Consider the following 26,670-nt stretch of genomic DNA (forward strand, 5'->3'; position numbering starts at 1 on the left):
AATTAATGAGTAGGATACTTGTGTTGTCTAATGACCTCTGACCATGCTGAGCCTGGGTAGATATGACACATGTGAGCCAAGCGAACACAAATTTTGGTGGCCCTGATAATTTTGTCCACTGAAGCTTTTGCAAGGCAGTTGGCTGAACCCAAATTTCCTGAAGCAGATCACATTTTCTCTAGTGGGACGTGGCCCAAGAAAGCAGTTCAAAATGGTTAGCGTGGATCTAGAAAAGAAAGGGTATTTTAGTATTCTCATGTCTCTAATTTAATTCCAAAATGTAAGTGTCCTACCCCCAGCACAGTTAAATGCTTTTTGTAGTATGTGGAAGGAGAGTAGGAGGGAATTCAACCTGCCAGAGCCACACAGATTTATACCTCATAATAGCTACCAATGCGCCACAGTAAAATTTTATGCTTCAGCTAAATTACTAATGACTTTCAGGACCGTGCCAGAAATTTTAGGGTAGGCTTATAAAGGGAGAGGAGAGAATGTACAGTCAAGCCTTCTTAGGAGCAGTGTGTGTGTGTCCGTGTGTGTGCAGACGTGTGTGTTTCTCATTTGGGATTATGGGACAGGTGCTCATCATTTTTTGCCATCTTGATGAAATGTAATTAGCTTCTGGCAAGCCACCCTTCCCTCTCTCCGACGCTGGGACTCTTTTGCATTTTCACATGGGTTATCCACAGGAGGTTAGAGCAGGGGGTTATTTTGTGGCCTTATGCCTTTACTCCAGGGGTGGTCACTTTTTAAATTTTTTTTTTTTTTTGATGTTTTGGGCTTCACAGTGATTTACAGATTAAGGCTCTGGCCTGTCCCGGGGCCAGCAGGGCTGCTGTTCGCCGACACATCTTGCTGCTGGGAAGCAGTGGCTCTTTGCTTACCCTCTCATTATAGTTCTTAGCCCGCATTTCCTTTTGGCACAGAGCACTTGGTTATTTTGACTATGTGCTGGATTTCCCTCCCCCCTCTACCCCCTGCTGACTTGTGAAAATGACCACAGAAGGGGGAAGCAGGTGATGGGAGGCAGTTGCTAGACGGTACCCACCTGGGGCCCTTGAAATTTCTCCTTAAACAGGAGGGTTTCTCCAGAAGAAGCCTCGGAGAGGCAGGTTTGCTTCGCTCATATTTATCCAGTCTACCCCCCCGCCCCTGGTTCTGTCTTCATTGTTTCTTTCTTTTCTTTCTTTTCTTTCCTCTCTTTTCTTTCCTCCTTTCCTTTCCTTTCCTTCCTTTCCTTTCTTTCCTTTCCTTTCCTTTCCTTTGCTTTCCTTCCTTTCCTTTCCTTTCCTTTCCTTTCCTTTCCTTCCTTTCCTTTCCTTTCCTTCCTTTCCTTTCTTTCCTTTCCTTTCCTTTCCTTTCCTTTCCTTTCCTTTCCTTTCCTTCCTTTCCTTTCCTTTCCTTTCCTTTCCTTTCCTTTCCTTTCCTTTCCTTCCTTTCCTTTCCTTTCCTTTCCTTCCTTTCCTTTCCTTTCCTTTCCTTTCCTTCCTTTCCTTTCCTTTCCTTTCCTTTCCTTTCCTTTCCTTCTTTTCCTTTCCTTTCCTTTCCTTTCCTTTCCTTCTTTTCCTTTCCTTTCCTTTCCTTTCCTTTCCTTTCCTTTCCTTTCCTTTCCTTTCCTTTCCTTCTTTTCCTTTCCTTTCCTTTCCTTTCCTTTCCTTTCCTTTCCTTTCCTTTCCTTTCCTTTCCTTTCCTTTCCTTCCTTTCCTTTCCTTTCCTTTCCTTTCCTTTCCTTTCCTTTCCTTTCCTTCTTTTCCTTTCCTTTCCTTTCCTTTCCTTTCCTTTCCTTTCCTTTCCTTTCCTTTCCTTCCTTTCCTTTCCTTTCCTTTCCTTTCCTTTCCTTTCCTTTCCTTTCCTTTCCTTTCCCTTCCCTCTCTTTTTTTCACTGTAGGGTCTTTAGGGGACACAAGTAGCTCACAGTACTCTGGATAGGGAAGGGAGTCCTCCTTGGCTTGTTCTGCTGCTAAGGACACTGACCACTTCCCTCATGATCTTAGGGGTCTTTGACAATGTGCCTCTGTGGGTGAGCTTTACAAATGTGCAAAAGGCGAAAATGAAAATATAGCTAAAATGATCGATGCTAAGATTAAGAGCAAAAGCCATCAAGGCTTCTGTGTAATGATAAAAAGCCACAAACCAAGTGTTCATAGAGATGGATTTATCCTTTGATCTTTTTTCTCTGGTTTTTACTCAAAACTGCCAACATATAAGGCTATTTTGATTTTATTCTGTCCTATTTCTTTCACAATGTACATTTTTTATATTAGCCTAGAAAGAATCCTTTTTACCAACATGTAATGCTATTTTGATTTTATTCTTTCTCACTTCTTTTACAACACAAATTTTTTATATTAGCCTAGTAAGAATTCTTTTTTGGAGTCTTGCCAACTCTCATCCTTTATGCTTTATATTTATTTGTTTGTTTTACAGAGTCATTTTCATTTATTTCCATTGCATCTCTATACTTTGAAGATTAAGTCCCACCTTAATTTATTCCTGTGCAAAATGTTACCACAGTAAAGGACACATTTCTAGTGTGTATGAGAGCCCAGTGATATGTATAAACTTCAGTAGGACTAATTTCTATGGGAGTTTGCATTATTGGCGGTAGATTTGAAAGTTGTTAAAACCTGAGTAACTTATTAACGTATTTGAATAATCATTGTTCTTTTGATGATTTGAGTTTTCTCCAAATAGGCATTTAAGAAGGGGCCTCGTACCCTTCTGTGCCCCCATGTTTTACAAATGAGGAAACTGAGGCTTGGACAGGACAATGTGCCTCTTAATCAGCTCGTTCTGGTGACCCTGTTTAGGGCCGGCCTTATGTAAGTGCAGTATTCTCTCCACTTCACCATAGCTGGCCATAATTAAGTCATACAGCTAGGTCACATAAATCATGAATGTCAAGAAGATATTTTCATTTAAAATATAATTTAATTTTGATAGCAGGCAAGAAGAAGATGGGGAATCAACTCCTCCCTAACACATTTTGGGCTCATGTTAAAGCATTTATTTGGAAACTTGGGTCCATCTCAAGTCTATGTTCTGCTTTCTTTAGTGTTCGCTTCCTAACTCCTTTTCTGTCTGTTCTGGGCCTGGAGGCACAAGAAGACTGTAGCATCTTCCATTAAGTCTGTTGAACAAGCTCTGGGTTTACCCCACTGCGATGGAACTGGGGCCCTCTCTTGTCAGGGCTGATGTCTTAGTGGGGCTAACTGAGCTGTGGGTCTGCTCATGAAGTTTATTCAGCTGGTTTCACTTTGGTAGGGGGCCTCAGACCTTCCTCAAAACCGCCCCCTCAGCTGCTCTGGGTTTCTTTTGAAACATCCACGGGCTTGGCCCACAAGGTAAGACTGAGTGGTACCACGGTGTTCAGAGGTCTTCCAAAGACTCCCAGAAAATACCAGTTTATGGAACTGATGGCCAGGAATGGTGTTTAATTCTGAGTTTGGCGCTTGCAAGGAGGCTATCACCTCTCTGAATATTAAATCCCCCCAAAGGTGCCTAGCATGACCTATACTTTTCACATCAGTTTTCTGTGAGGAAGAAGGAATAGTGGCGGACCTGTGACTCTTGGAAACTCATCAGTGTGCTTGGCAGCATTGGAAATTGTGGGCTATGCTGAGGGCACCCAGCCCCATTTGGAATGAGGGTTCTTGTTCCTTATTTGGGTGCAGTGATGTCTATGGGACAGGAATTCATACAAATCTTGTATCTTTTCCTTTCTTCTCTAATTATATGAGCTTTTCTTTTTCATGGAGGATTATTACTTGCAGCTCTTTTTTACAGCTATTATTTTATTTCATTTTTAACATTTCAAGATGGTACCACCATGGAGTTCACAGAGGCAAGATAGAAACTCAAGACCCAGAGTCTACAATCAGAGACAACAATAATCACAGCTTCTGATTCCCAGTTCAGCTGTCCTTCCATTATATTATGCTGCCCTCCGTGGAGTGGAGCACAGGGAATGACCAGGTCTGGGATGTATCTATGCTCTGAGAACACAGTCTTAGGTAGAGCCATGGTGGAGCTTTCTGGTGATAGTTTGTGCAACGTGTAATGTACTCGTGTTAAGCTATTTCACCCCTTGTCAATTGCTTTCTTCATTAAAATAAAGTAAAATACACTAAAATAAAGGCAAACTATAATTTTTTAACCTTTAAAAATCAGCTAGTCTTCAGATGATGTATTCATTTCCTACAGTCCCTGCAACAAATGAACACAAACTTAAAATGACAGAAATTGATTCTCTCACAGTTCTGGAGGCCAGAAATATGAATTGAGGTGTTGGCAGGGCCACAATCCCTCCAAAGGCTCTAGGGGAGAATCTTCCCTTGCCTCTTCCAGCTTCCAAAGGCACCCAGCATTCCTTGGCTTATGGCAGCATCACTCCAATCCCTGCCTCTGTCATCATATGGCTTCTTCCTTGTGTGTCTGTGATTATTCCCCCTTCTCTTCTCCTATAGGGACTTGTCATTAGGGTGGGATTTAGGGCCCACCCTAATCCAGCATGATTTCATCCTGGATCCTTAACTGCATGACACCTTCAAAGACTCCTTTCCCAAATAATGTCACATTTAGTGGTTTTGTGAGTTAGGACATGTACATATCATTTGGGGATTCATCATTCAACCCACTACAGATGATTAAGGAAAATGCTCTGTATTTATATGGCGTGGAGGTGAAAAGTATTGAGTCAGTATAATTAGATGCAGAGAGTAGAATATGGTAAGATTATGCAGTTCAGATTGCACTGATGTTTTACTGAGAAAATTCCTTTTAAGGAAAACAATTCCATGAGTGGATAGAATGAAGAGTGAAGGAAGTAGGGAAAAGGGGCAGTGAGGATCAACCAACATGCTCAGGTGTGCATTGCCCTGGAAGATTTCTGTTTCCATATTCCTGAGTGGCAGGAAGGATCCTTCAGTCTTGGAGTTTCTTGGAGATCCTGTTCCAATAGAGAAATCACTTCAAGGAATTTTAGGTCTGAGGCCAATTGTACTTGTCCCAGAGTTTCAAGGGAAGACACTTTCTCCCTGTGGTTCTGGTTGATTGTCATAGGGGAACCATGAAGATGATGAAGACTCTTCCAGCTGAAAGCTGCCAGACAGTAAGACAGAATCTGCCCGTATAGATAGTATACACTGATATGAACTTCAGCAAAACCAGAGAACAGAGTCAGGATTTTTAGGGACAGTCTTAACTACAGTGTTCCTATGGCTGGTTCCTCCTCCCTTCACAGCTCACCTCCTCAATGACGCCTTCCCCAAACAACTTTTCCGAAGGAAAAACCAGCCAATTTTCCTCTCTGCTCCTCAGCTGATTTCCTTTATGACACTTACCACGACTTGTAGTACAGTAAGTCCCCTACATATGAACGAGTTCCATTCTGAGAGCATGTTCGTAAGTCCAATTTGTTCGTAAGTCCAACCAAGTTAGCCTAGGTACCCAACTAACACAATCGGCTATATAGTACTGCACTGTAATAGGTTTATAATACTTTTCACACAAATAATACATAAAAAACAAACACAAAAAATAAAAAAAACATTTTTAATCTTACAGTACAGTACCTTGAAATGTATAGCAGTACCAGCTACATCACCACTGCTTTTACACTTGCTTCCAGACATCCCGGGTTTGAAATAAAGATACTGTACTACTGTACTCTATACAGTACTGTACAGTAAAGTACACAAAAGCACAACCACTTGTAGAGGATGCACGCACATGACAATGTATGCCAGACACGTGAACTAACTTATGTGATTGGACATGCAAATGCACGTTCGCATCTTTGAAAGTTCGCAACTTGAAGTTTCGTATGTAGGGGACTTACTGTAGTTTCTTTTCTTGTTTTGGATCTGTCCCCAGTGAGCTCCATGATGACAGAGATTGGGTCTGCCTTGTTCATCACTGAATCCTCCCAGGGCCTTTGTAAATGTCTGGCTAGTAGGACCTTATGAATAAATATTTGTGGAATAATGAGCAAGTGAGAAAATGAAGGAAGTAGCCTGCCTATTGGTGTGCTGAGACAGAGGCAGGAAAATACCCTGGGCTGAAATCAAGACAACGTTCGATGTAAAGGAAGTGGTGGGTTCAATGATCCAAGGAAGAGAACAATGACAAAAATCTTTCATCGATTTCTCCCTTCTTACTACTACCGATATCCCTGCTACAATTTCCCATAAATAATAGTAGAATATTAAAATTAAAAGACTCTTGGAGAGTTTTAAATTTAAGAGAAATATCAGAAGCACAATAAATAAAACCAAAAGTAATTAATGGGTTATGAGTTAAAGCTACTGAAAATATTATATATATTCACTGGAGTCAAATTTCCTGTTAGGAATGATAATAGGAGAAAGAACAGACTTTGATGTCCTGCCAAAAGCCACCAGTATGGTGATCCTAGTTACTGTGATGTGGGCACCTGGCCTACAGATTTCAGAATTCTGTGTGGTTTCCCTCAACCAAATTTCTGAAGGAGCCAGCAGAAAAGGGTAGGAGTGGGAAATGTGTTATCTATAAAAGTCAACCACAAAAATAATTTCCAAGTGCCACTAAAGGCCTCAATTTAGGCTGTAAAAGCCAAAACATTTAGAATAAACTATTGTAACTTCTCCCAAGTGTGGTAACACACATGGCCAACAGCATGCTGGATGGGGGAAATGCAGAATATGTCAACATGGGTGGGGAAGTGCAAGAGGCAGTGGGGTGGGACAGGGAAGTGAACATCATGGGCTTTAAGATTTGCTCTGCCCTTTTGGGAATTTCACTTCTGACTTAAAATTAATCTCACTCAATCATTTGGCATTTATTGTGATCTGCCCATTGTATTTTTCAAAAGTATCTGTGGATGAAAGGATACATATACCACTGAGTAGAATATTTAGAAACTGTGATCAATGACGTCAAAATCTAATTTCCTTTCTGGACACAACTAAAACCATCTATTTACTAACAGTTAAGAAGATTCAGTCTTTCTTGATGACCGTTCTTCTAAATCAAGAATTAGTCATAAAAACTGCACCCAGGGAGTCAAGATGGCAGTGTGGGAGGACACGGAGTTCATGTCTCCCCATATTGAGGGCACCTGCCAGATGCTGGTGGGGGACCTCGACACCCAAGGAGATGGGAGGAACCCCCGAACGACCAGGTAGGATGTTGGGGTGAGTGAAGGAGGAGGAGAAGTGGAGGCCAGACAGGACCAGTGCCCCTGAGGGGTGGCTGGGAGAGGGGAGGGCTTCCCACGCCTGGAGGAACCTCAGATCCTCGGGGGCTCAGAGGATCAGGGGGAGCATGCCTAGCATTTCCCCTGCCCAGTCGGGCCCCGGGAAGCCTGCTGGTTTCCCAGGCCTGGTCCTTGGTTCTCCGGGGCTCCCTCCAGCTGCGTGGGTCCTAGGGGCATGGGAGGAAGGGTGGAGGGGGGAAGAGCAGGAGAGGCGGATGGTGGGGGGGAACCTCCAGGACTGGAGGATCAGGGGAGGTGTGGCAGGCATTTCCCCTGCTCACTTGGGCTTGGTAAGTCTGTTGGGCTTCCAGGTCTGGTCCCCAGCCTTCCAGGGCCCCCTCCGGCCACGTGGGTCCTAGGGTCATGGTGGGGGAAGAAGAAGATAGGCCAGCGGGGAAGGACCCTCCAGAATTGGAGGATTGGGGGAATGCTTCCAGTGTTTCCCACACCCCTTCTGGCCCAGGGAGCCTCCTAGGGTCCTGGACCTGGTCCTCTGCCCTCCAAGGTCAGAGGCACTCCTGGGACCCTCCTGCTGTGTTGAGCCTAAGCCTCACCCCCATCCCCCCAGGGCCTTTTTCTGCCCTGTGAGTCCTAAACATAGGCCCCACCCACTGCCTAAACCCCACCCCTGCCTAAGCCCCGCCCCCCCACAGCCAAGGCCCTTTCTGGCTTTTTTTTTTCTCCTTTCTTTTGCCATTGTGGTTCTCTTTTACCTTCTGGTTGTTGTTTCATCTATACTTTTATTTTTAAATTTTTTCTAACATACCTGTTAGTTTTCTATCTTATTTTATTTTTTACTCTTTGTTATTGTTCTGCTCCTTTTCTTTTTTCTTGCTGCCCCACATGGCTTGCGGGATCTTGGTTCACAAGCTGGTGGTCAGGCCTGAGCTCCTGCTGTGAGAGCTCTGAGTCTGAGCCACTGGACTAACAGAGAACCTCAGATCCCAGGGAATATTCATTGGAATGAGGCCTCCCAGAGGTCCTCATCTTGCCACCAAGACCCAGCTCTACCCAACAGCCTACAAACTCCAGTGCTGGAAGCCTCAGGCCAAAACAACCAGTAAGACAGGAACAAAATTCCACCCATCAAAAAAAAAAAAAATGAGATGACAAAAAAATATGTCACAGATGAAGGAGCAAGATGAAACCTACAAGACCAAATAAATGAAGAGGAAATAAGCAACCTACCTGAAAAAGAATTCAGAGTAATGGTAGTCAAGATGACACAGAATCTTGAAATAGAATGGAGGCACGGATTGAGAAAATACAAGAAACGTTTAACAAAGGTCTAGAAAAACTAAAGAACAAACAGAGATGAACAACACAATAACTGAAATGAAAAATACAATAGAAGGAAACAATAACAGAATAACTGAGGCAGAAGAATGAATAAGTGAGCTGGAAAACAGAGTGGTGGAAATAACTGCTGAGGAGCAGGATAAAGAAAAAAGAATGAAAAGAAGACAATCTCAGAGACCTAAATGCACCAACATTTGAATTATAGGGGTTCCAGAAGAAGAAGAGAAAAAGAAAGGGTCTGAGAAAATATTTGAAGAAATTATAGTGGAAAACTTCCCTAACATGGGAAAGGAAATAGTCACCCAAGTCCAGGAAGCACAGAGAGTCCCAAACAGGATAAAACCTAAGAGAAACACACCAAGACACATATTAATCAAACTAACAAAAATTAAATTAAAAAAAAATATTAAAAGCAGCAAGGGAAAATCAAAAAATAACATACAAAGGAATTCCCATAAGTTTACCACCTGATTTTCAGCAGAAATTCTACAGGCCAGAAGGGAGTGACAGGATATACTTAAAGTGATGAAAGAGAAAAACCTACAACCAAGACTACTGTACTCAGCAAGGATCTCATTCAGATTCAATGGAGAAATCAAAAGCTTTACAGATAAGCAAAAGCTTAGAGAATTCAGCACCACCAAACCAGCTTTACAACAAATGCTAAAGGAACTTCTCTAGGGGGGAAACAAAAGAGAAGACAAAGACCCACAAAAACAAACTCAAAACAAAAGTCCAGGACCAGATGGCTTCACAGGTGAATTCTATCAAGCATTTAGAGAAGAGCTAACACTTATCCTTCTCAAACTCTTCCAAAAAATTGCAGAGGATGGAACACTCCCAAATTCATTCTACGAGGCCACCATCACCCTGATACCAAAACCAGACAAAGATATCACAAAAAAAGAAAACTACAGACCAATATCACTGATGAATATAGATGCAAAAATCCTCAACAAAATACTAGCAAACAGAATCTAATAGCACATTAAAAAGATCATACACCATGATCAAGTGGGATTTATCCCAGGAATGCAAGGATTCTTCAATATATGCAAATCAATTAATGTGACACACCATATTAACAAATTAAGGAATAAGAACCATGTGATCGTCTCAACAGATGCAGAAAAAGCTTTTGACAAAATACAACACCCATTTATGATAAAAAACTCTCCAGAAAATGGGCACAAAGGGAAACTACTTAAACATAATAAAGGCCATATATGACAAACCCACAGCAAACACCATACTCAATGGTGAAAAACTGAAAGAATTTCCACTAAGATCAGGAAAAAGGCAAGGATGTCCACTCTCGCCACTCTTATTCAACATAGTTTCGGAAGTCCTAGCCATGGCAATCAGAGAAGAAAAAGAAATAAAAGGAATACAAATTGGAAAACAAGAAGTAAAACTGTCACTGTTTGCAGATGACATGATACTATACACAGAAAATCCTAAAGATGCCACCAGAAAACTACTAGAGCTAATCAATGAATTTGGTAAAGTAGCAGGATACAAAATTAATGCACAGAAATCTCTTGCATTCCTATACACTAACACAGAAAATCAGAAAGAGAAATTAAAGAAACAATCCCATTTACCACTGCAACGAAAAGAATAAAATACCCTGGAATAAACCTACTTAAGGAGGCAAAAGACTTGTACTCAGAAAACTATAAAACACTGATGAAAGCAATCAAAGATGACATAAACAGATGGAGAAATATACCATGTTCTTGGATTGGAAGAATCAATATTGTGAAAATGACTATACTTCCCAAAGCAATCTACAGATTCAATGCAATCCCTATCAAACTACCAAGGGCATGCTTCACAGGGTTAGAACAAAATAGTTTACAATTTGTATGGAAACACAAAAGACCCTGAATAGCCAAAGCAATCTTGAGAAAGAAAAACAGAGCTGGAGGAATCAGGCTCCCTGACTTCAAACTATACTACAAAGCTACAGTAATCAAGACGGTATGGTACTGGCACAAAAACAGAAATATAGATCAATGGTACAGGATAAAAAGGCCAGAGATAAACCCACGCACATATAGTCACCTAATCTATGACAAAGGAGGCAAGAAAATACAATGGAGCAAAGACAGCCTCTTCAATAAGTGGTGCTGGGAAAACTGGACAGCTACATGTAAAAGAATGAAATTAGAACACTACCTAACACCATACACAAAAATGAACTCAAAATGGATTAAAGACCTAAAAGTAAGACTGGACAGTATAAAACTCTTCGAGGAAAACGTAGGAAAAACACTCTTTGACATAAACCACAGCAAGATCTTTTTTGACCCACCTCCTAGAGTAATGAAAATAAAAACAAAAATAAACAAATGGGACCTAATGAAACTTAAAAGCTTTTGCACAGCAAAGGAAATCATTAACAAGATAAAAAGACAACCCTCAGAATGGGAGAAAATATTTGTAAATGAAGCAAAGGACAAAAGATTAATCTCCAAAATATACAAACAGCCCATGGAGCTCAATATCAAAAAAACAAACAACCCAATTAAAAAATGGGCAGAAGACCTAAATAGACATTTCACCAAAGAAGACATACAGGTGGCCAAGAGACACATGAAAAGCTGCTCAACATTACTAATTATTAGAGAAATGCAAACCAAAACTGCAATGAGGTATCACCTCACACCAGTTAGAATGGGCATCATCAGAAAATCTACAAAAAACAAATTCTGGAGAGGGCGTGGAGAAAAGGGAACCCTCTTGCACTGTTGGTGAGAATGTAAATTGATACAGCCACTATGGAGAACAGTATGGAGGTTCCTTAAAAAACTAAAAATAGAAATACCATACGACCTAGCAATCCCACTACTGGGCATATACCCTGAGAAAACCATAATTCAAAAAGACACATGCGCCCCAATGTTCATTGCAGCTCTATTTACAATGGCCACGACATGGAAACAACCTAAGTGTCCAACAATAGATGAATGGGTAAAGAAGATGTGGTACATATATACAATGGAATATTACTCAGCCATAAAAAGGAACAAAATTGGGTCATTTGTAGAGATGTGGATGGACCTAGGGTCTGTCATACAGAGTGAAGTAAGAGAAAAACTAATGTCATATATTAACGCATATAAGTGGAATCTAGAAAAATGGTACAGATGAACCTATTTGTAGGGCAGGAATAGAGACATAGATGTAGAGAACGGACATGGGGACACAGGGTGGGGAAGGGGAGGGTGGGAAGAATTGGAGATTAGGTTTGACATAAATACACTACCATGTGTAAAATAGCTAGCTAGTGGGAACCTGCTGTATAGCACAGGGAGCTCAGCTTGGTGCTCTGTGATGACCTAGATGGGTGGGATACTGGTGTGTGATGGAGGTCCAAGAGGGAGGGGATATAGGTATACATATAGCTGATTCACTTCATTGTACAGCAGAAACTAACACAACATTGAAAAGCAATTGTACTCCAATAAAAAAAAACTGCACCCAGCGATGTAGTTACCTCAGATTCAAAAATGGTATCTCTGAAGGGATAGATTAATAAATAGATTGCCCCATTTCATTAGGACAATATCAGCATTTTAGTTTTTAAAAAATCTTCTATTGTGCAATGTTAAAAGTAGGCTAGAAGTTTTTCCTACAAGCTGTTGCCTATACAGGGTATATTGGGATGCTTCCAGAATGAAGGGGGTGGGGCAGGGAAAAAACAACTAGAGTGGGTTGAACAATATAGAAATTGCATTACCTTACATGTTAAATTCCCAGGTAGATGGCTTGTGAGTTGTTTTGTCGCTGGGTTTTTTTGTTTTTGTTTTTTGTTTTTACCAATTTTCCACTCTGCCTATGGTCCTAAGCCTGTGGGTTACAAGATGGCTACAGTAATTCTGAACATCATGTCTTCGCCCAGCAATGTCCAAAGGTGACAGGGAAGAAGAAGACATGTTCTTTCCTTGGCTTCCCTTTTCAAAGAAAAACTTTTCATGCAACCCACAGCTGACTTACCCTTATATTTTATTGGTGGCCAGATTTACAAATTGTGCTAAACCCCAAACCAATCACTGCCAAAGGGGATGGAATGACATTGCCTGGATTCATCCAAACTTATGTCCCTGAGGATGTAGAGGGCCCAAGTCCTCTGAAGCACAGAGTTCCCTGATTTTTTATCAAAATTGAGAAAGGATGTCTGCTGGAGAGGTAACCAACAGTGTTTGCCACACAAGAAAAAAATATTTAGAAAAGGCTTTATTCAAGGGTTCCTTTGTATCAGGGTCAGATTTGGCCAGATTTATCTTTTTGCAGTTTCTTTATGTCCTTGATCTAAATGATCTAAAAAAGAAATCATATGCCGTGAGTGAGGCTGACCTTCTTTCTAGACCAAGGGTCTGCAGAATTTTCCTGAAAAGTGTTTTAGGCTTTGCAAGCTGCCTGTGGCCTCTGCCACTGCAGCCATTGTTACCTTCTCCTCCTCGTCTCCTTCCTCCTCCTCCTCCTTCTCTTCCTCCTCTTCTTCTCCTTCTTCCTCCAACCCTTTAAAAGTATAAACAAAATTCTTACCTTATGGCCTGTGCAAAAAAAGGCTGGGACCATCTTGCCCAAGAGCTTCACTTTGTAGACCTCCACTCTAGACAGAAGATGCAAAACAGGGAACACAGCCGACATATTAAAAGCCAACATTTTGACATAGTTGAATGAAATCTGTGAGATCACCGAGACCCAGAACATAGAGAGAGAGAAAAGAGTGGAGGAAGACACCACACAATGGTAGTTTGGTTTGCTTCAGAGTGAGAAGAGGGCTTTAAAGCCCAGGCAGAACAGTGGGGGACGAAAAAGGGAGAGGCCATGTTGAGGCCAAGGGACACTTGGCTCCAATGACTGTGTGACCCATGGGTTTTCCTAGGTTGGAAAAGCCTGGGAAACCTGGAGTATACATTAGCTTTGGAAATCTCCTATTCCCCCCACCAACAAATTGCACATTTTCATTTTGTTGCTAACAGTAAGTGTAAGAGAGAATTCAAGTTCTTGAATGAAGCATGTCTTATTTGCATCTCTGCTTTCAATTTCACATTAAGCTTGCAGCTACTTTCTAATAAGGATGAATCACTTAGTCAATTTTTTTTCAATTTTGTTTTGATTTTTTTATTGGCAAGGAAACAAATGCAAAAACCTGTCTGAATAAATAGTATATGAGACTACAAATATATATGATTTAAATCTAGCAGTTAAAAGTAATTAACATATTTCAATAAAACACTTTAAATTATGATGTTCAAAAAATTAATGAATACATCTTATATAAATGAGAAAGGTCTTTGTTTTGAATACTATCTCTTCCCTTGTGTAGTCCTTTTGTTATAACCAAAAATAGTAAGATGTTAAATCTAATAATGCTGGCAATCCATTGTCAGTTTCAATTTGACCTAATTTCTTCTCTTATCTAGTATTATGCTAGGCAAGTAGGGAGCAAAATCAGTCTTAAAAAGGACCTGGGCCTTACTTACTAAATTGTGACTAAAGATCTGAAATGTGCCATAAAATATAGCTTCAGGGAATGACATGGAAACTGGAGAGAAGCTGGCTTATGATTTGGCAGGCAGGAGGAGCAGGATGGAGAAAACTGGAGAGAGTTTTTTTTTTTTTAATATTTATTATTTTATTTTATTTTGGCTGTGCCGGGTCTTAGTTGCGGCATGCAGGATCTTTAGTTGTGGCATGCGGACTCTTAATTGCAACATGCGGACCCTTAGTTGCGGCATGTGGGATCTAGTTCCCCAACCAGGGACCAAACCTGGGCCCCCTGCGTTGGGAGTGCAAGAGTCTTAACCACTGGAGCACCAGGGAAGTCCCTGGAGGGAGTTCATACAGGCTGTCCCCAAGTCAATGGGAACACTGCAGGGAAAACTTGGAATTCTTTTTTTTTTTTTTCAGTATACAAACGTTTTTATTATCAAATTCTCCAATTTAATCTATCAAAATTATTTTTTCCATTGCCCTATCTCACCTTTATTCAATTGTTGTCTTTTTTTTGATAATTATTTTTTTAATATGCCTCAGTTTACCTTTTAAAAAATTTTTTTATTGGAATATAGTTGATTTGCAATGTTGTGTTAGTTTCAGGTGTACAGCAAAGTGAATCTGCTATACATATACATATATCCACTCATTTTTTTTTTTTTTTTAGATTCTTTTCCCATACAGGTCATTTCAGAGTATTGAGTAGAGTTCCCAGTGCTATACAGCAGGTCCTTATTAGTTATCTATTTTATATATAGTAGTGTGTAAGTGTCAATCCCAATCTTAGAATATAGAATTCTTTAACCACCGTACTTCTTCAGCCATGATTGGGGAAGAAAATTGAAAAATTCCCATGAAACGTCCTTATTTGAATGGCAAAAATCATACCTAATGAGTTGTAATAAATTCCAGATACTGAGTAGTGATCATTAAAATTATAGCCTCTTAAATGAGGAAAACTTGTTTCAGGTCTTCCACAAACAGCTGAAGTTTTTATAGGAATCTCTACTGTGATGATGATGATAATGATGATTATAGTGACGGTGATAGATTTTGTGTGGCCTGATTGCCAACAGCTCACAACTCCATGCCAACCTGGGGAGGATCTTAGGGGACTAAGGATTTTTCTCACTTATTTGTTTGAGGTTTATGGAGAATTTACTTGAAGGAAGAGAAATCATTATAAATTCTACTATTTATAAATTCTCATTATTCTTGCCTTTCGGGGTCATTATATTTGGAAATCAAATTGCATTCAAAGAATTACTGAGCTCAGAAATGCTAGTGAGCATGCTAGGAAACATGTTCCAAAGCCAGTTACCTAGGAGAATAAGAACAGTATGCTTCCTGAAAAGATCAAAGAAAATGAAATTTTGGGATCCAAGGTAAATCTATGGGATGTGCTGAATTCTGCATTAAACAGATCGCATGGCGACAGGTCCCCAGTGTTCTAGGTCACCACCTCTGCTCCTCCATAGGCACTGGCTGAATTCAAACAGTTGGTAGATAATGCACTGGGCTTAGGTACCGTTTACACATGAAGTCTCCTTTGCGGTTTCAGGCTGTCGCCTCTCTTTGAGTCACTGTTTATGGTGCTATGTCTTTGCTTTTGTTTATGCTCTGTGCCTTTCCCCTCCCCACACCATCCGATTGATGGGCTCTTTGCCCTGTTTCTTTGGTCCACACTACCTAACGTGCAGGGCTAATAAGAAGGTTTGGTCTTCCTGTTTCTCTTGTTCGTCCACCTCAGAAGGCTTCTCTGGTCCTTGGGCTTTCTCCCTGACCTCTCCTGGCTAGGCAGAAGTTCCAGAGCATCCTGGACTTCATGTTGTCACGTACTCAGCAGGCTGAGGTCCCCCTTTGCTGGTACCCAGACAGAGTGGGGAGGCACCAAACTTCCTGCTGTTCTGTTCAGTCTCCCAAAGACAGGCACCCAGACTGTTTAAGTATATGCAACTATATTTCATCCTAAATTGTCAGGGCAACTTTCTAAAGGTTATAATAAAGGAGAAAAGAGATTAAAGTTGTGGTTCACTTGATGAGCTTCAAAAAGAACAAATTCCTAAAGACTGAGACACATGCAAGGAGGGGATCCTGTAGATAACATTCCCACCGTTTTCTAACTTGGCCTTGCATTCTGGCACCCTTCCCCCAACTTCGGTCACCTTCTTTGTTTTCTCCATCCTAAAACCTCTGTTCTCTACTTCGTGAAACACCACCCATGAGAAGCTTCTCCATGAGAAGAGCTCCTGGGTTGGAAGTGGGCAGTCTCAAGTAGCATCCTAGGCTTCAGTGGCGGTGGAGGGGGAACAATGATGCTTGCTGCCACTCAAGCTTGCTGGCAACAGTGGCAAGGATTAACTTCCATCCCATGAGTGTCCCAGGGTCCTCCAATTTGTTTCCTCTTTTATAGTTCTGCCAGAGTGAGCCGTGGGCCTGCTGGTTCTTTGTCAAAGGGGTATGTCACTGGCAAATGCAGAATAAGGCCCAGAGAGGTTTAGTAACTTGCCTGAGGTCACATGGCTAATAAATGACTGTGCCATACGCTGACTCAGAAGAAGGCTCCAGAGCCCATAGCGCCCCCTTTACTTTGTACCAGCTGCTTGTCGCTGTACCAAAGTGTCACTGGTGCATGAATCACCTTAGGAATAATTCACTTAGGGTAGAATTTTCTTGTGTTTTGATAGAGGAAAGGATTGTGGGCAAAATGGTGGTAACAAACTAGTGTTATCTTGCATTATCACATGAGACTACACAAAGGATATACTAAAACTGTCAACATAACATAGCATTAGTCCAGTGAAAAGAAGCAGTTTGTATTTATTTCCTAAATTTTTGTTTTCACTGTGTTTGGATTTATTTACTTTTTTTAGAAAAAGAAAATTTGTCTCATTTTCTTGGACTTACCTATCAACCAAAGATAACTCGTTACGTATAATAAACAATTGTGAATAAGTGTTGGCATTCTTCAGGGTCCTTAGGTTATCTATACCCAAATTTCTATAGCAAGTAGTTCCAACACACCCAGAAGATAATGCACAGGGGAAATGGCATATTTCCAAGGAGGAACCAGGGCCTCTTGGCCTTCCCACAATCTATACTGACAGCTTCTCCCAGGAGTCAGGATTTCATGTGCCTGCTGACCTCTTTGTACAGATATATTAATTTGTCACTCAGCATTTTGTAGGAAGCATGTTTCCTGGTCTAAAACCTAGAGTTCTTATTGAGGAGGGTAAATTATTAGTCTTCCCATGATTAGCACACACCTGCCGCCCTATAGGAGTTCTCAATATTTTATTTTTTATGCATGTCTTCTGGCTTGAGAGTGTGTGTGCGTGTGCATGTGTGTGTGTATGTGAGACAAAGAGAGAGAATATGTGTGATTGTGTGAGCATGTGTGACTATATGATGGGTATGTGAGTGTGTCTTTAAGTGTAAGTGTGTGGGTATATGAGTGTGTATGTGGAAATATGTATGTCTGTGTGTGTATCAGCCAGAATCAACATAATCTAGCCATACCTAGACCACTGTCTCAAGGACCTGAGATAAATATAGTTAGAAGATGCTGAAATATTTTTCATAAAAGTTTAAGTCCTTTTTAGTATCTTTTTATAAGTTGAGGAAATGAAACTCTACTGGGAAAACATCACAGAGTTGGACAGCTTCTCCCATATGTAACCAATTGTCCCGTGATGTTGTAGCTCAAAGAAGCCGTGTATTTAATGCCTGTCACGGGCCAGGCAGTGGGTATAGAATGATGAATAAGACACGGTTCCTGCCTATGAGAACTAAAGTCTACTGGGGGCCACAGATACATGAATAAATAATTATAATACGATGCGATAAGTGAAATGACATCGATGTAATCGAGAGATCATGAGATCACAGAGAAACCACTCCTAACCTCTCCTAAGAATGAAGGCTATGTCTCTGGAACTTCCTAAACAAGCTTTATGCCAGAGTCGTTTTAATGGAGAAGTGGTAAATTTCCATGGACATTTAGTCCTCTTTGGAGCTTTGCTTTTAACAATATAATTTGGAGGAATGAGCATTACCAGCTTCTTTTTCAGCTGCCATGTGCGGAAGAGTTTATCTCACTTTTTCCTGCATTCCAATCTTGCTATCTTTGGATGTTACAACCATATAGCTAAGTCTTTCAATATATGTGGCATGATAGTGCCACTTTTTAAAAAAAAAAATCAGCTGTGAAAATGAGAATCCTTAGTAAATGCAAATAAGGTCATCTTTATAATGCAAGTCAAAATTCTTCCTCTATGATTAAGATTGAGAAAGTTGCTAAGTGACTTGTCCAAGGCCACACAGTAGGTGGGTGGCCAAGCCTGCTTTAGAAATGAGGAATTCCTAATTCCTGGTGGAGTATGTTACCAGGCCACAAATGAGTAGAAGAGCTAAGTGATATTTATGGCTGGTGCTGAGGGAAACCTCAAGAGGGCTGGATGAGCATTCAAAAGAGTGGATATTTCTCTGTACTTATTTATACCTCCTAGGATTGAAAATTGGGATGGCTATTCCACAAGAACCATCCACTGCCTTCACTTTTGCAAAAAGCAATTTTTCCAATGTCACTAAACATCTCTGTGAAAACCATGTCAGAAAGTTCTGTAGTGTGTGACATTTTCAAAACTTCAGGAAATGTTTAGGTTATTTCCAGCTTGTAATTATAGCAGGAGAGTCTGTCCGGGGAGATCTGAAACAGTAACTCAGAAAGAGCCCAGGGTTTGAGATGAGATCTGGGTTTGTGTTCTGACTCAGATGCTCAGGAACTGTGCGTGTCACATACCTTCCAAAGAGCCTCAGTTTCTTCTTCTGTAAAATGTAGGGATTAGACCACAAAGTGTCCGATTTCAGTGCTATAAATTCTTTGCTTTCTTTTATTGGATCACTGCTGATCACTTCTAGACAAGCGGTAGATGGCTCCCCTTAGCCTGGACACAACCAATAGAACTTGCTTGTGTCAATGTTATAATGTTAATTTAGAAAGCTATCCTCTGCTACTTGTTGATTAGAAATAACTTGTGTCTGGGACTACTCTTACTATTAGGAAGTGATTCCTTAAATTGTAAGCACATATTATAGTTGTAACTAGTGTGCTTAATGTTAATTCTTCTTTATAGTACTTTTATGTTGTGCTTTGGCCAGGATGCACTAATTCAGGGTGTATAGTATAAGTAGAAATTAATTAAGATAGAGTCATTGACTTCCCCAGGGAAGTACTTGTCAAGTGGAATAAAAAAAAATAATTACAAGGCCCCACACACACCAGACAATGATGGAGAATAAAGAGGATAACTTTAAAATACACTATCCAGTTGTCAATATTTAAGCCAGAAATTGTGACGAAGTGGTGCCTAGTGAGATAAAATTGCTCTGTATCACAGGTACAATAAAAAGCTACAGCGTCAACTGATCTTTCACTGTTCTTCTTTTAAGGGAATGGGTGAGGAGGCAGCCAGGACGAACCAGGCACTGTGTGAACGTACCTCTTTGCGATCCCATTTCATCCTTACAACACTGTTGAGAGGTACACGCCCCCTTATTTGACGCTTAAAACAACGCTGAGAGGTATATATTATTGTACCCACTCAACAGAGAGGAGGCTGAGACACAGGGAGGCTAAGAGATTTACCCAGGATCATACAGTTCGTAGGTAATAAAGAAAGAATCCAAACTTGGGTCTGACTTCAAAGCTCCGGCCCCTTCTAGTAACTTCCTTGCCTCACTCCAAATCCCCTGCCCATCAATTTTTGGAGGCTGTGGTGAATGTGAATTAAGATCCAGATGTGGTTATTTGAGCCCATCTTCTCCTCCTGTTTTGAAGCCTGCCTTTTCTGCTGCTTCTTGGGTCAAGGCTCAGTGTCGCTCAGATTGCTAGGCTGCGAAAGGACCACCCCTGATATGTTGACAAGAAATAAGCTTCTAATCTGCAACACTTCTTTATATGGCCTGTCAGCTCAGAGCTCCTACCAAAGAAGTATTTCACAACAGGCCTGGTCACCTTATCACATTCCAAGCAGAGTTCAGCCTTCGTGGGCTGCCGTCTTCGGAAACCCTAACGGTGACAAGTTATTTGCTCTTTGTTTTTATGCCACCAGTGCTTAGTCCGTGGCTCCTTCTTTCTCTCTGCTTCAAAGAAGTCATATTATCTTCTGTCATATACCAGAGGTCATTCATTTTGCTTTGGGCTGCAATACAAAATAAATCACAATAGACAGCAGCTTATAGATCTAGTGGGCACAGACAACATGGATAGCAAACTTCGTCATTTTTGGTGGCATGCCCTTGGGCCAACTATGAAAACAATTTTTCATTTGGTTTCTGTCCAAAGACTGTTTTGTGAAATTTGGGTGAGTTTTGCCTCTCAGCTTGAATGAAGGGCCACCGGTTTTGTTCTTCCTTCTGCCTTGTGGAGGAGCGCTGCTTCTCCTGTAAGCCATCCAGGGTGTGCCTGAAAAAGATTAAGATGGTCTGCAGGGGTGGGAGACATGTCATCAGAATTTATTACTGTTCAAAGCCTCTATAAAGGCTCTCATTCAACCCTGGCCTTTGTATTTCCACCCATGACAATTGTTCATACCATGACCAATCTGTTACATTGTCAGTGTTCTTCATGGAATATTGCAAATGAGACCACAGTGAACCAACCCCTTCCTGGGAGGAAAAGGGGAAGATACTGGGACAGTCAAAGAAAACTAAAGTTTGCTTTAATACTTTGCGGCATTTTCCATCCAGGTCATAGCTCCCTTAGGCAAGAACTGATGGAAACTCTGTTTGGACAGTTGTAAGAAGACCTTGGATAGATGCTCCCCTACCATGTGGATTTTAAATTAGACCCCAGAAAAGAGTGTCGAAAATATACAGTCTTTGTCTCCACTGAAAACCCAACACCTGCCAATTGCAAGAGCCAATCTAATTTGTTATATTTTCTTTTATTGAGCAAGCAAAAAATCTTTTCTTAGCTTTCACCAGAGCAGTGTTCTAAGGAAAGAGAATTGTATACACTAGCACTCCCTTTATAATTCTTTGACTTAAACCATCTCAGTGTGCATTAAACCTACACACATATCTCACAATTACAGCCAATAGTATTCAAATCAGCTCCAAAGACAGAAGGGAAGAGGCAGGAGGAAAAAACTGTTCTTAAAAATGGATAATAAATCTAAAGAACTAGTCGTACCTTAGTCTTAAAGCACAACCTCTTCAGCGTTAAATGGACAAAAACTTAAAGGTGAGAATCTGCAGCTGAGTCCTGTGTAGACCAACACTTGTGATATGGAGTCACTTTCTGTAAGCATACTGAGGCCACAATTCTCTGGACTTAAACGCTGACAAATAAAACCCGGAAAAAAGCTTTGATTTAAAAGCACGCGCTGTACACAGGGAGATCAGCTCGGTGCTTTGTGTCCACCTAATGGGATGGGATAGGGAGGGTGGGAGGGAGACGCAAGAGGGAGGGGATATGGGGGTATATGTATACGTATAGCTGATTCACTTTGTTATAAAGCAGAAACTAACACACCATTGTAAAGCAATTATACTCCAATAAAGATGTTAAAAAAATGCAAAAAAAAATAAAGTAAATAAAATAAAAGTCTGCGCTGTAAATCATGCACTACAGGGGGTAATGTGACCAGGACCGGGCATGCGGGCGCAGGGGGAGCACAGGCAGGATTTGCTTCAAGTTTTGCAAATATCCCCCTTACTGGGAGGGTCCGAAGAATGCACCCTTCCACCTTGCGGCTTGTGCCCTGACCCCATGCTTATAAGATCCTTTGGGGATCACTTTGGATCGTGCCTCCCAGCACCCTAAGAGAAATGTGTTTCTATTATCTCAGTTGCACTGGGAGTTGGTTAGTAATTTACATTCATTCCGATAAAGGGCTTTGGCAGCTTTTAGTGATTAACTTTGTAAAAACCTTCCCTGCCCCTCACCACCTCCAATCGGCTTGCTAACTCTTACCCACTGAAAAAAAATACCCAAAACAGTCTGAGTTACCCTAGCCGCTCCCTTTCCCATCATAACAGCATTTGTGTTCTTGCATCCAGGGGAATCTATGGGCTTCACTGGGCCTGGGCTGGGCCTTTTTTGATGTTTTTTACTCAGTGCCTAGTACAGTGTCTGACACAGAATAGCTTGAAAGGAATGCAAAATTCTCCAACTTTTGCTATGAATTACCAAACTGCTTTCTGACAAGGTAATCAAGAATGGCAACAAAACTTCATATTATCTTCAAAAGAAACCCCCAAACTTGCTCATATAAAGGGGTAGGAGAAAAATGACATCTTATTATTTCTGTATACTAGGGTTGCATTTTTTTTTAACATATTTATTGGCAATCTCCTCTTCTTTTTTTGTGAATTTTCTATCCTTGCCCTTAGTTCCTTTTTCTAGTGGGTTGTCTGTCTTTTTGATTGATAAGAACTCTTCATACATTAAGAATTTTAAACTTTATAGCATGAAATATTGCAAGTATATCTTCCACTTTGTTTTTTGTTTGTTTTTGTTTTGTTTTGTTTTGTTTTCGCTACTTGACTATCAGATAGTTGTTCACACTAAACGATTAGATGATAACTTGTAACCACATCTCTTGCTTCTTGGAAAATGGTCCATATGGCTGCCCTTCAGCCTCAGTGAATTAGCTGGATCTAATCCTACTGGTGTGGTAAGCAGCAATTATAGCATCATATAACTCAAAATTTCAAAGTGAAGTGAAAGCTTGCATTGTTTCCCTATCCTTAATATGTTTTGCAATATATCTTCCATTCATAAAAATACTTTACTTAAATGTGTCTTAATGGAGAAAACACTCAAAAAATTATGGCTTATAACTAATATAAAATTAAATATATAATATATGTAACATGTATTATATTATCATAATTATTTTTTTCCTGGCATTAATATCACCATTTTACAAAAAACAAATCTACCTTGATTTTAGGAAGCAAATTTCTCCATGTTCAACATTTTAAGGCCTTTTAAATTGAGTTAACATCAGAAGCCATGTTTTATACATAATGAAAACGTGTATCTCCTGATCCAGCATCCTGACTCAGCTGCCACGTCAAGTGTCTCAGGTGTCTAGAACTGTATGACAACCTCCTGAATGTTGTTTACTTTGACCAACTTAGTGGTAGAAGTCATGAATGTCAAACACTGAAAATGATTCTGCCAAAACTTCATTCATAGAATTCTAGGCAGAGAATGATGTTTTCCTCTAGGTTATTTCTCAAATGGAAAGGAAAATGTCTATATCTAATATTTATTTCCATAATCTATAATTTTTAGTATCAGTGTATAGGTTAACTCTATGGGCCCTTTCATTGTTAATACTGATAATGAATCCAGTATTATTCCTGTATAAGGAGGCTTTTTATCTTCAACTTTGATATAATAAATTTAGACCTTCAATATTGTTGTTCATGAATCTTAACACATATACAACTAGTACCTCAGAATTATAATTACAAGAGGGTGTGATGCTGACTTCTTTTCAGTTGCGATACTTACTCTTATGAGATACAAAATATTTGTAGTGTTCTCAAGTTCTCTTTCAGATATCATTATCTTTATTACATTTGTAGAAGAAAGAACACATTTATTTTTATTTTAAAATTTTTTTATTGAAGTATAGTTGGTTTACAATGTCATGTTAGTTTCAGGTGTATAGCAAAGTGATTCAGTTATATATATATATATATATATTTATTCTTTTCCAGATTCTTTTCCATTATAGCTTATTAAAAGATATTGAGTATAGTTCCCTGTGCTATATAGTAGGTCCTTGTTGTTTATCTCTTTTATATATACCTTTTATATATATTTTATATATATTATATATCTTATATGCATATTATATATATTATATATATAATATATATACTATTTTATATATAGTAGTGTGTATCTACCATTAATCCCGAACTCCTAATTTATCCCTCCCCCAATTTTCCCCTATGGTAACCATAAGTTCGTTTTCAATGTCTGAGTCTATTTCTGTTTTGTGAATAAGAACACATTTCTTTATTGTTTTTAATCAAATTGAATCTGGAATGGTATCCTTCTACTAGGGTCAGAAGAAAATCAACTCTCACACATTTTAGGTAGTCCCCCTGAAGTATCTTGGTAGAAGAACTAAGATAGATATTATACTGTCTGGAGACCTGGGAAAGGCTCTTGGTTTCAGGGGACTGGAACCGACTGTATCAGTGCCCTTTGCACACAGCTGGCTGGCGTGATCCATCAGAGTCATGTGGCCTCTTGACTTGAAGTTGAGCTCAGGCCCTGAGATTCATAAGCTGAACATTTAGGGATGTGATATTCCTTCTTTAAAAACAGCACAAGATGCAAGTGGTGAAGCTTAGGGGGCGAGGGAAGTGATTGTATATGGGGTGAGCCTTTTTGAGGAGATGCTCTTCTTATCTTGGTCATCTTTTTGCTGCCCTCAGCATGTAGCACAGTGTCTCTCACATAACAGGCACCCAATAAATGTGTGAAATGAAGGAGTGGAGTAGCAGCAAGTTAGTCATAGTGGACAGACAGTGTTGAGCTATGCAGTATACCAGAACATATGAACGAGTTGATTTAAATTTTCTTTTCCATGAAGATGTACATGTTAGGCGTTCAGTTATGGCCGCAGCATGTTCAGGAATAAGTAAGGAGAGAGAATAAGTAAGCTAGTTTTAAACGTTGATGAGACTTGGTTCCATCCAGTTAAAATGACTTCCATTACTTATTCATTTTTCTCAATTGTTTAAAACAGTTTTTAATAAAATCGTCTCTGTTTCAGCCCCCAAAGATTGTTAGAAATAAGAAATTTAATTTATTTCTGGACCTTGCAAGAGGATGCCTTTTATGATTTTGTAATGGGGAGTGGCCAGAAGTTACGCTCCAATACCTTAAAAATTACAAGAGAAAACAATTAAAATGCATGAAAATATACATTTAGAATCATTTTTATCCACTCTAGTTTTTTTCTTGATTAAATAAAATTATTTAAATACTTCTTAGGGTTAGGATGACTCTAGGAAATGTGTTTCATGTAATCTCCTTACCTATTTTTTAGTAAATCACTAAGAATTGTAAATTATCTAAGCTCCTTAAAAGGCAGAGATAATTTCAGAAGTCATCTAATAATAATTCTAAATTGAAAGCAATTAACATAATTAACAGCATATCCTATAAATGAGGCAATTAAATGCAAAATAATTTGATAAATTTGCAGACAACTGAAATTAAGTTTTGAAAACTTAGATCGATGACATGTGATGTTAACTAGAGCATTGTGAGCCTCAGCATGTGCTAAGGCATATAGATGTTAACCACATATATCTGTACAGCCAACAGCATGTTGAGGTGTTATGACCAGAGAAAATTACCTATAGTCAGGCTGTGTTCTAAGAAGCTATACAGGGTAGCATTTATGACATTAGAAAGTTGTATCAAATTCTAGCATCTAGCTCTTAGACTGGCAGGCTTTGACAGTTGATTTTATGTACACTTGGAGAGCTGACCCCCCCTCTTTAGAGAAGATTCATTTTAAAACCAGGAGGCTATTTAATTAATTGGCAGTGACAGTGATAGTCCTAGGAATCACAGTACTCCAAGTCCATTTTCTTCCTGTGGTCAAATTTTATTAGAAACCAAATTATAACCCCAAACCACTTTTACTTTCAGAAATTACTCTTACATGGACCAGAAATACTATATAAATCAGACCAGAATTTCTGGTAATGTGGCAGATTGCGCTGGCATGAATACTCCCTCTCATTCCATTTATTTGATAAAATAAAACCAAGCAACAACAACAAAGGTAAAACCCAGCACAAAAGAAATCCGCAGAGGCCAGAAATAAATAAGGAATTCAATGCCAGGACAGAAAACATGGGAGTGGACACTGTGAAGATCCAAGGCATTCTGCTGAAATGTTTCGGTAAAAACTGGTCTGGGACAAATGGGGTCCAGCAGATACAAAGACAAAACTACTCCACAAGAACACTTCCACAACCCTTGGTGCACAGGACTCCCACCTGAAAACAGGAACAACCTCTACTGAAGATAAATTCACAATAAAAAGTCACAAAGTACTTGAGGAAACAAACCTCTATGAAAAAGAGTTAATGAGAAAATATAAAGAAACCACAAAATTATTGCATTTAAAATAATTAAAGAGATAACATAAAGAATGGAAGAAAGATAAGAACTATTTCATAGATACTGATTGGCAAAAAGTAAATGGTTGGAAAATGCCAAGCATTTGTGAGGATGGCAAATACTAGGAACTTTCATACTCTGCTGTTGAGAGTTTAAAACTGTACAGCTACTTTGGAAACAATTCAGTACCACCTAATCAAGTTTACAGATACATACCTGCATCTCAGGAATCAATGTCCAGGGAGGTGTTTTAGATTAACTCTTATGTTTGTTTACTAGAAGGCAAATATAAGAATGCATATAGGAGTATTGTTCATCAGGACACTCCAAATACCTATTAAGAATAGAGTGATCAAATAAACTGTGAAAATACAATGGAAAACTCAACAGCAATAAAAATGAAGGAGCAACATATATGAACTTTAGAAACATAACTGAGGGGGAAATAAGCAAG

The sequence above is a fragment of the Eubalaena glacialis genome, chromosome 5, assembly GCF_028564815.1.
Source record: "Eubalaena glacialis isolate mEubGla1 chromosome 5, mEubGla1.1.hap2.+ XY, whole genome shotgun sequence".
NCBI classification, from domain to species: domain Eukaryota; kingdom Metazoa; phylum Chordata; class Mammalia; order Artiodactyla; family Balaenidae; genus Eubalaena; species Eubalaena glacialis.